Genomic DNA, 12,083 nt, shown 5'->3' on the forward strand with positions numbered 1-12,083 from the left:
TTCCTGGCTACCTCACCATGTTTAACTGTGATTTAGTTTTAATTAGAGAATGTACCCAAAAAAATGTCATTTGTCTTACATAGATGTGGTTAGTCTGCATAAGTTTCTCTAAGATAAGCAAAGAATTCTCAAACGTTTTTGTTTGACTTGCTTTGTTCATTCATTCTTTCATTCATTCATCAAGCCTACAGCAAATATTTATTGAACAAACTATGTAGAAGTCAAGTTCCCAAAAGAATTTCAATTAGAACTTGCTCCTTGCTTTCTTAAATTGATCTCTTACTTTAATCTGTTAAGTCAGTAATTTTTGACTATGTAAACACTCAAGTTAATTTATGTACTTAAACTGATGAATCATGGCACTCGTTGAGAAGTGACTGTCACATTTCTATTTAGGGATATGATTTGATTTTCTTCTTTTTTAAAAGCTATTGCTATTTTAGTGACTTTGAAACTGAGAAGAGAGCTAATCCACTCCTTATTTAAACTCTGGCTGTTTGTTTGATCTCTGTCCTTTTTTAGACATTATATTAAATTCTGTACTGTATTTATTTATAAGCTAGGATGTACTTATCATAACAAAAATATATTAAAATTTCATTTTACAATTCCCACCCTAAACAGAATTTTTGTTGGAAGCCCTATGTGTAGAAGTCTAAGGGCAGGTAGAAGATAAACCATGCCTGTGCCCTGGAGATTGCATTTCATTATTAATATGTGCGAACTTCATTATCTTGAACAGTGTAACAGTCTATGAAGTTGCCATATTCTTTGTGATTTTAATTTTTAGTGTCATCCAAATTAGAAAAATAATTTTGTTTTTACATTGGAGTCTAATTTCCTAATAATTTATGAGTATAAAATGGCAAGGAAAGAAACCTTGGCAGTTGCCTATGGAAGGGCATACGGTCACATGAAGAGACAGGTCAGGGGCAATGAAATCCTCTTATTAGCAAATGTAGGAGCAAATTTGATTGAGGATGAGATCAATGTTGTAGAAGTGTAGCCAAGAGCACCTTTTAATTTCCTTCGTATCTTTTCCTCTGATCATTGCCCAAGATAATATCAGAAGTAATTATTTGAAAAATAATTCGACACCTTACTGCCTTCAAGATAGTGGCATCCTTTTAACTTAACCCTAAAATATTTTCCACATAATTTATTTACTAGTAATTTATTTTTTTGTCTTGAATATTCACTCCATTAAGGAAGACCCATCTGTTTATCAAAGGAGTGGAGGAGATTTCTCAAAGGCCCTTGGCAAAATCTCTCTCATAATTTGGTGACTATCTCCCCTTCCTTCAGGACAAGTCACATTTTTTTAAGTAGCCTTTACAAATAAAGAAAAGAAAGCAAAGAGAAGCAAAGAGGAAGGTAAGGAGGGAGGGTGAGATGAGGAGGTGAGCAGTCCCAAGCTTGTACTGTCTTGTGCAGTCTCCTACGACGAGTTACCTCTCCAAGGAGAATTTACCTGGGAACACAAGTCAGGTCAATCTAGTAGCAACAATCAAATACAGAGATAAATAAAAGGTTTGAACAATAAACGTTTTGCAATAGGAAACAGGAAGAGCAATGTTTAGAATCACAGTAAATCCTTAAGAAATACGTAATAACATTATCCTCCAATCAAACTAATTTATAAATGAGAAAAACAATTTGGCCAAAATCACTGAAAGATGCGAGAATTTTGTCATTTTCCTTCAGGAGCTAAAACATGTAGTTTTCACCCAAATATAAAATAATAATCTCCATTTTAAAATAGGCTCAAAAAATTATACCAATTTGGAAGTCTAATTATTAGTACAATTGTGATTAAAGCTAGATATTTTAAATAAGTGTCTCATTTTTCTGCTTTTGGCTTCTAGCTTGTCTTTTTTTCTTCTGTCTTTACAGTCACATCTTGACTTTCTACACATCATCTCTGGAAAAGTGTGAACTTTCTGCTGCAACATGTATTTTTCTCATTCTGTGCTGTGCTTGTTTCTCTGTACTTTTCTCATTATAGATTTAGCTTTTACTGGGACTTGTTTAGGAAATTGCTAAGTACTCGGAAAAAGTCCTGTGCATGGCCCTAATTAATTAACATAACCAACATATCAGAGGGACGGATTATATGTAAAAGCACGCCTGTGCTAAGGCAATTTACTCTAAAGGTGCTTCAACAGATGGGTGAAGGCACTTGAAATGCTCCTTCAAGATGAGTGATTGATATAAAAGAAGTGGCCTTAACAATAACACCACAAATACGTTAAAACAGTGCGTCTCAAATACTGATGTGCACATGAATCACCAGCAGATCTTGTTGAAGGGTGTGTTTGGGGCGGCGCCTGACACTCTGCATTTCCAGCAAGGCTTCAGGTGACGCTGATGCTGCTGGTGCATGGACCACATTTGAGGAGCAAGGGTCCAAAAGACCTCTTCACGTGCAGCCACGGCAAACCCCATCCTAAGGAAATAAATGTAGAAGCAAAACCAATCCCTCGTGCTTAGGGCGAGCATAGTCTTCAAAAGAGATTTCATCCAGTTCTTATCATTTAACAATCATTTTAAAGACAGCAAAAAAATGACTCAGAGTTTAAGCGTCATGTCCAAAGCCACAGATAATAATTAAAGAGAAAAGTCTGAAATCCAGGTCTCCTAGATGAGAATTTTTTTGTTGCATTCAGCAGTTACAAAATAATTTAGCTCATTTTGAAGCAGCAAATTATTTTTTTTTGGAAGGGGGTAGTAAAGTGTTTCAGTCCTATTTTTACTTTGTACAAATAGTGATTTGTGGTGATGTTTATTTAATTCTACTATTTCCAGGAAACCTCACTATATTTAGTGTAGTTATCTGCCATCAGCACATAAATCAGTTTTTCAGTAATGGTGACAGATTCATTTTTGATCCCCTCACTCTTAAGCAGGCATCTTGGTCAATCAATAAAGCATTTGACACCAATTCTTTGCCTCAACACGTTTATACAATTGAAAACTCCTAAAGACATAATTAGCAAACTCCCTATAGAATTTGTCGTTTGATGGAGAGCCAATCTTTTACTTCTTGAGTTTGCTATTTCCCGTCTAGACAACTACAGAATGGTATTTTTTGGGATAACTTTGCTGTTCTTTCAATTTTGTTTCAAATGTCACAAAATGATGCAGTTGATTTCTAGCACCATGAACTTCGTAGAGTAAAACTTTTCTCAAATAATCACAAATATCCATGTAGGAGTCTTGTCCATTCTTTTCCATGACCCTTATCCCCAGCTCCCTTGTCCTTCCCTACCAGGACATATTGCTATATATTTCAGATTCTTTACACAATTCACACTAAGTTTTTGGTGATATTTGTATTAAGGAGCAGTCAGACTAGCACTAGATATTTGAAACCAGAATATTTCAGAGGTGTATTATGTTTTCTCCAGTGATATAAAATCATCATATCCCCTAATTCTATTAAATCTTATACTAATGTAAAAAGATATTCTTTGCACTTCCATTTCAAAAGATTTAAATGTGTAGTGATTTATTCTTTTTATAAAACTTTTTTTTTTAAGCTATGTGTTTTTTGGTGAGGAAGATTGGCCCTGAGCTAACATCTGTTGCCAATCTTCCTCTTTTTACTTTTTTCTCCACAAAGCCCTCCAGTACATAGCTGTATATCCTAGCTGTAAGTCATTCTAGTTTCTCCATGTGGGATGCCACATCAGCATCTCTTGATGAGCGATGGCATGTCCGCACCCAGGATCTGAACTGGCAAACCCCAGGCCACTGAAGCAGAGCGTGCAAACTCAACCACTTGGCCACAGGGCCGGCCCCTAAATGTGTAGTGATATATTTGTATGAAAAAGTTTTTTTAAAAAATGTGATCACAGTAACCTAAAAAAATACTTCACTGTGCCACAATGTCAGGAATGGCCTGATAGCACTATTACAGTCAGTAGCATAGTCCAGTGAAGACTAATTTCCTAGATTTGGAGGTGTCAGAACATAACTCCAGGTACACGTTTGCTGTCTGGTTACAAGTACCTCCTTTTAGCGCAGTATAAATTGAGACGTGTGAGGAAGGGGGACGATGCCTGACTGCAGGGCAGGTGTAGATGCACCAACAGCTTCTTCAGGAGCACGGCCCTCATGCCCCCAGAGACGTCTGTGGCTTTGTTCCCTCCAGCCCCACCTTCACTACTTATCACTAGATGAAACACACGTATTTCGATATGGATTGGTTAATAAACACTCTTTCTTTGTGATTAAAGTTGATTTCAGGGTTATAGTTAGACAGTTTAATTCTTCTTATGAGAACTCTGTCATGTGTGTATCAATTTTTTCTCAAAGTCTTTTGATATTATAAGAGAATATCAAAGAAAAAGCATATGAGATTTTAATAGAACTTTATATAAAATGCTGGTAGCCTTAACATAAATGTTATCTGCTGATATAACAACAGTACTCCATTTTGGTAGGCCTGAAAATAGATTAAAATGCAATTAAAAGAGAGCTGTGAACATTTATTTTTGAATGGCAGCTCCCCCATGACTGACTGCCACAAGGTCCTATATTGTAATGCTTATTAAAATAACTTCTTTGGATAGTATCACTCATGTTATCTGTGGAATGCTAATTATGTTTTAAAGAGGAAACCAATTAAATGTAGTCTACACATCATTATTCTCATTTTGTTTTATTTTAAAAACTAATCTGTATATAATCCAGGTTTTGTTAATATTACCTATAAAAAAGAAAAATATACTTTAATACTTTCTAATAACTAAATTGATATTGAATTGCAATTAAAATATACTATCTATCTATCCATATACATTTTACTACTTTCTAAAACATTACCTCATAAGGCTCTAATTAAATGGGAAACATGTATATATTTGTATTTGATTATACAGATAAGTGTTGAGCCCAACTTCCCAGGACATTAAAAAAAATCTTTATATAATTGGATTTCCATGGGATAAATCCAAATCTTTGGCAATTTGTCAAGATAGAATTTTATAATAAAGACATATTTCTTATTCTTCAGATAGCTGTGTTAATATTTCCCATTTTTAATAAAATAAATTTGATTGAGTATCTGATATACATCCCTCTAATAATGGGGTAATACGGAAACCCAGAATGGTATGAGCTCTTACTAATCAGAATAAACATTAGCCTTCTCGGAACAAAGTTCAGGTGTGGACGACTTGTCAGGCCTGAACTACATACAGCCCTGCTTGCAATGGGAAATATGATTTTAGAATGCAAGGGCCCCTTCCTGGAGGAAGCTAACAGAAAATCAATTTCTTGATTAGTTTTTATGCATTGTAAGACCCATGAACCAAATACTTGTGTATGCCAGTTCATATTTTTATACTTCCTCTCAGATTTACTCTTCTTGCACAAAAACTTTATTATATTTGGCTCAAACTTCTTAATGTACAATCTTGAAATCCTTGGAGTGTTGTGATTTCGTTGCAAATTGATATGTATAGTAACTTTAAACCTCAGAATTGTCATTTTCTAACACATTATGAGTATATTTTAGGGGCAATTTGGTTGATTCTGCACGTCTAATTTCTAAAACATATTTTATTTAGATTAGTGGTATCATTTGACTAAGATGTGTGTCTCACACCAGTGAAGACATCCACTCAATAAATATTGATGAAGGCCCACCGTAACAGGAAAAGTTACAGTAAATGGGACAGATACTGCAAATAGCTTCATGGCAGCACTGCTTATGGTACACTCACTGAATCTGGCAACAATTCCATGAGGTCGTCATACATTCTAAAAAGTTCCTGTTATTGCCATCCCTATGTTTCTAATGAGCAAACTAAGGCACAGACAGGTTGAGTGACTTGCCCAAGGTCACAGAGATAATAAACGACGGAACTGGACTTGGACGCTGGTCAGTGTGGCACAGGTCTACAGTCTTAACCTCTCGCCATGCTGACTCTGGTTTTAAATGAGACATTTTATGATGCCTGGGAACTTGATTTATGCCTCAAAACTGGAAATGATAGGAAATAAGATCCTCCACATATATCAGAAATTCTAGTTACACCCAGCTCAGTCAGAGTGTGGCGACGTTCCCCTTTCTTCCCCAAGCCACCGCCTCGGCACAAACGAGGAGCACTTCAGATGAGTATCGCGACAACCACTCTGCCATTGGATGCTTCCTGAACAGCAGAAGTCCATTAGGCCACCTCTGAGGCTACCAGGCCAGGGCAGATGGAGGTGATTCTTGAGCGAGCTTGACATGCATCTCCATGATTTGGGGAAAGCTAATGAACAAAGCATTTGGTGTCACTCACCATCTGGGTCCACAGGCAGAGCAAGGAGAAAGTCCTGCAGCGCAGGCAGCCCACACCCACGGAAGTGACATGTAGCAAGGATGCAGCAGTTACCTATCGGTCCAGTGAAGATGCTGCACAAATGGCCAGGCTCAAACCACCCTAACAGCATCCTATACAAGAGGGTGTCCTGTCAGGGAAGAGGACTCCGGTGATGGAACTCCACGGAGGGCACTTCCAGAAGGTGGGAAACTGAATGGAAACTGAGGCTCCTGTGGAAGCAAGCATCCACAGGAGCCTCAGATGACTCATTAACACAGCCAGTGGAAGAATCGACACCCGCGGCCTGACTCACAGGGCACTCAGATGACAATGCCAATCACCAAAGGTACTTCCTGTCTTTCTCCAGACACACTGGAGGAGGCAGTGAGACCAGGAAGGACAGAGTGAGAAGCAGAGAATAAAGAGAAAGAGGGGAGCATGTTTGCCTTCCCACGGCCGGAGGAGAAGCTTTGCACTGCACGTGAGGTTTAAGGTTTAAATTAAACCGAACTAGATTTTTTAAAACCGAAAGGAGTAAATTTCTAAAGTGAGCCTTGTCCTTACAACTGAAACTTATAGCTAAAGATGCTACTTAAGGCTGGAAGGATCAGAAATGTTTTGAAGGTCTAGTTTGGAGTAGAAAAAAAAAAAAAAAGCCATTTCTTCTCTACTCATTGTATTCAGTGCACCTAATAAAGGGTTTGAAATACAGGGGACCCTCGTCCAGAAGCTCGCAGTCCAGTGGGGAGTTCGTTTCACAAGTTGTTTCAGTATAGTCCGATGAGTGAAGAGAAGCACATGTGTTACCACGAGGGTGCGGAACCCAAGGAGCCTGCGAGAGCACTGACGTCTACACTGCAGCCTCAGGCGTGACCCTAGCTCTGTAGCACATGGCGGAGCGCGGACGGGCCGTCGCCAGGGTTCCAGGCGGGGTCCGCTCAGGAGGACCCCTGCGGGAGGGAAAACACGCGCTCAGAGACTGAGTCCCACGCGAACATTCCTCTCTGGATGCTCCGCGGAGACACGTGCGAGAAACCCAGGGGGCAAGGAGGACGGCGGTGAAGCCACGTCTCCTTCTGCTTGTTTGCATCTCTGCAAAGACGTTTCCTAAGCACGGGTGGAAAATCAGCGAATAGACCTCAGAGGCCCTGCAGCAGCGACAGCGAGGGCTCAACGAGCAGGCGCACGTGTCCACTGCAGAGAAGCCCCGGACCACGGAGTAGGACGCTCCTTACCGGGTCCAGCGGGACGCCGCGTCTGCAGGGCGGCCCAAGGACATCCGACCATTCCGCTACGATCGATGGCTCTGACTCCTCAGGTTCTTCCCTGGACGGGCGCCTCCTCCCCGCATCCCTTTTCTCCCTCTGGGGTCCCTCCACTACTGAGGCGCCCTGTTCTCAGGCAGGCAGCGGGTGGCTCCCTGTCCTCAGTTTACCACCTCTTCTTCCAGTCAGGCCTACGCAGCCCTGCAGCGTGTCCAGGTGTCTCGGCACCTGCTTGTGCACCCGTGGGCCTGAGCCGCTGGCAGTGCGCCCCGTACTCCGTCCGGGTCAGGCGTCCAGGTGTCTCGGCACCTGCTCTTGCGCCCCGTGCTCCACCCCGGCTGAAGGGACCCGACGCCCGCGTGGTCCTCCTGCGTCTCCGAGGGAGGCGGCTGGATGCTCGGGGTATGCGGGCTCCGCAGCTCAGGGCTGGCCCGGCCGGCGGCCTCCGGGGTCGTCTGGGTGGGGACCTTGCGAGGCTGTTGCTTCCGACGTGAGGTTCCCGCGCTGGAGCAGCGGCTCTGTGTGACCGGGCGCGGCCTCCGGGGTCAGGGCGCGGTCCGCGCCGCCAGCGACCGTCCCCACGGCGGGTCCACAGCCCCCAGTCCCCTGGGCCGGGGCGGAGCGCTCCGGGGGTCCCGCAGGACGGACACACAGACGCGGCCTGCAGGCCCGGGTCGGCACCTGCCCCGCCTGGGTTCACGGACGCCAGCCCTTCGGCCCCTTAGGGAGCGGCCGGAGCCGCCGCCCTTCTCGCGGCTGGACAGCTGGTGACGAGGGTCCGTGCCGATGGCCTGCCCCGCGGAGCCTCGTGTCCCCTTTAGGGAAGTGGGGGCTAGATAATAAGCAATTCTGCATATTTTTGTTGAGGTTGTGCTTCTTAATCTAATCAAAACAGGATGAAATATGACAGAAATATCTATACATCTGTTAACCTATTGTATTAGTCGAGGTTTTCCAGGGGAACAGAAGCACTAGGACAAATACATATAGATACGTATAGATACAAGAGGAGATTAGCTGTAGGAACTGGTCCATGAAGTTACGATGGCCGAAGCGTCTCGTGATCTCTGCCCGCTGGAAACCAGGAAAGGCGGCGGGGTGACAGTCCAGTGCGAAGGCCTGAGAGCCGGAGCCCACATCAGAGGGCAGGAGAACGTGGACGGCCAGCTGAGGAAAGGGAACAGGACTCCCCATCCTCTGCCTTCTTGTTCTGTTCCGGGTCTCCAATCCGCGGTCGCACGATGCTGGCCCTGTGGGTGAGGGTGAATCTTCTCTAGTCGTCTAATGAGTCCGTGCTGGTCTCTTCCAGAAATCCTGTTTTACCAGCTATCAGGGCATCCTCAGCCCAGCGAGCTGACATAACATTAAGCACCACATCTGTCTATGTCATATCTGTCTGCACTTATCTATAGCTAACTTTCTGTAGTTTGCTATTGATAGCTAAATAGATACACAACTGTCCATAGCTGTTATAGCTACACTAACATTAAAGTAACTTTCACTTCAAAAGGTAGTATCTTCTGCAACATACATGCATGCTTAGAACAAAGTAAAGATTATTTAGTTTTATTCCAAATTTGCAAGAAACCTGAAAATTTACCTCTGCACACAGAGTTAACCTTGCTATTTAACCAATTCAAATTCAGCACATATGTTCTCTGTTAGTCTTAAGTACTGCCTGCATTGTTAGTCTTTTTTTTTAGTTTTTAATGAAAATTTTTTTCAGCTTTATTGATGTATAACTGACAAATAAAAACTCCAGATATTTAAGGCATACAACATGATGTTCTGATATAGATATATTTTTTGAAATGATTACCACAGTCAAGCTAATTAACGTATCTATGGCCACATAGTTGCTGTTTAAACTCAGAAGCATCCTTCAACACTTATTAGCAGTAGCACCATAGAGAGTGGCAAGAAGAAGGAGGAAGAGAAGAGGATAAGGAGGAGAAGAAGAAAAACTCTACCATATTCCCTTTCTCTTTTCTCAGAGCTGGTTTTAGATGATTTGACATACATATATATTGTAAAATGATTACTACAGTAAGGTTAGTTACACTTCCATCACCTCACAAAGTTACGTTTTTTCTTTGTAGTGGGAACTTTTAAGAACTACTCTCTTAGCAACTTTTAAGTATACAATACAGTACTGTTGACTAGTCACCAAGCTGTACGTTAGATGTCTAGAACTTATTCATCTTATAGTTGGAAGTTTGTACCCTGTGACCACTTCACCCATTACCCCTCCACCCCTGGCAGCCACCAGTCTAGTCTCTGTTTCTATTAGTTCAGTGTTTTTAGATTTCACCTCTAAGTGAGACCATCCAGTGTTTATCTTTCTGTCTGACTTATTTCACTTAGCATGATGTTCTCAAGGTCCATCCTTGTTGTTGTAAATGGCAAGATTTCTTTCTTATGGCTGAATAGTATTCCATTGTGTATATATACCACACTGTCTTTATCCATTCATCTGTTGATGGACACTTAGGTTTTTTCCCTCTCTTGGCTATTGTAAATTATGCTGCAGTAAACATGAGAGTGCATAGGCCAAATAATTTGGCACGTGTGGCCACTGGGCCTTACAGTTTAGATCTGGAATGTTCATTTCTTTTGAATGATAAAGAGTCAAACCAAAAAGAGAGGGTGTGGAAGAAGATTAGGAGGCATTTAGAGCAATGCTATGTGACAACATGGATTGAGCATCTACTCTGTGTGAAGGACTTTCTAGGTGTTGTGGAGGCAGGGCCAAAAAAAGAAGAATAAGATTGCTTCTCCAATCTTGAAAGTAATCTAGAGCTGCACGACAATGAGGAGCAGCAGGCAAAGAGAAACATCAACAAGATAAATTACATTTTCTTAAGTGTTCGATGCTTTTCAAGAGCAATTCCTATAATGGCAACAAATGGCTTGCCAATGTTACAGTGAAAGGAGAGTCAAAGGTCCCTCTGTTGACTGACTATTCATCCTCACCCTCTCTTTTTCATAAAGAAAGAGCTGCTCTTCCATAGGATCTAGGGTTTAGAACTATAACCCTAAATTTGAGCATTGCCAGGTATTCTCATTCTGTTTTTTCCTCCAAAAACATGGACAGTTAAAATGTATTTCTGGAAACACTGGTTAGGGCAAATTCATAGAGATGTTGATGGAGACGAAGTGCTGTTTTGGAGATCACCAAATGCATGAATCAGCAATGGAGATAGAAAAAGTTGGAATTATTTTAAGTGTGATAAATTACTTTAAATATTCTTTAGCCATTTCAGTGAAGTGTTACTTATACAGTTACAGGATGAGGAGTCGTGAAAGGGTTGATCTATCAACGTGAATAATACACACTCTTTGCTCTTAAGTAGCTAATAGTCTAGTGAGAAAGGCACTAAATTTAATGCATGTGTGATGTGTTCAGTTGTAATTGTCCAGCCATTAAGTCTGGTGGAGTGCAGGAGAGAGAATCCCAGAGGATGCCACATTTGTCTTCGAGTAGTTGAATTTCTTCAGGGGTGTGTGTATCTGCGTATGTAGCAGTAAGAAAGACATCAGAAAACTCAGAGGAGATGGTGAGAAAGGACTTACAGTGTGACAGCCCATAGTCAGGAAGGCCCAGTTAAAGGACACTACAAGTGAAAATAGTGTGTCCCAACTGATGGCCTTTCAAATTATTAGAGCGAAGTCCTTTTAGCTTATGTAAGGAAATGGAAATCTAACTTTGAGGGTCTCACTGCAGCACGTTCTCCCGTCCTGGGTTCCCCAGGCCCCTCTGATTTTACAGATCTCAGAGCAAATGTTGCAGTTATTTTGTTCTCGTTCATGAAAACTGTGTTAACCACACAGCAATGCATATTTATACTAGTCTGTTTCCTGCCACACAAGCCTGCTCTGTTCTCTTTCTGCTGCCCCTGCCGCTGACATACAGATGCACATGGGCACACACACGCACGTACACTAAGACAGATTTACGTTTCTGCTTGATGACTAGCTATTAAATACAGCCTTTGGCTATGCGAAGATCACTAAAACATACACAGGTAGGACACATTTGTTTAAAGAGAAGCAAAATCAAATTCAGGAAGTTCATGGTAGAAACCAGCCATCAAACTGGATTAGCTTTACTTCACTGGAGATTTTCCCTTCAGATGGTAAACTTTCCTTCCTCCTGTAAAGATTATTATTTTGCATTCCAAACATCCAGAGCTAACTGAACAAAATAACCTGCTTGTCTAGACATTGCCTAATATACCATGGGGAGGAGGGGGGGAACCGAGGAGGTTTAGAGCAGAAGAAATATCTGGACAATCAGTTAAATGTCTGCGTGATGAGATGTTTTCAGAGTAGAGGTATTTATTGGGCTCCACGTGTACATTTTGTGGGGGAGGATTAATTGACTAGAGGATATTCAAAATAGAGAATATGGCATTTTAAAAACTTCCTTTATGAAAATAATGTGGTGCTAATTTGGAGAGACTTGAGTAATTCAGGATAATTAAGTAAGCAGTAGGCACATAGG

This window comes from Equus asinus, chromosome 1, assembly GCF_041296235.1.
Source record: "Equus asinus isolate D_3611 breed Donkey chromosome 1, EquAss-T2T_v2, whole genome shotgun sequence".
In the NCBI taxonomy this organism is placed as follows: Eukaryota; Metazoa; Chordata; class Mammalia; order Perissodactyla; family Equidae; genus Equus; species Equus asinus.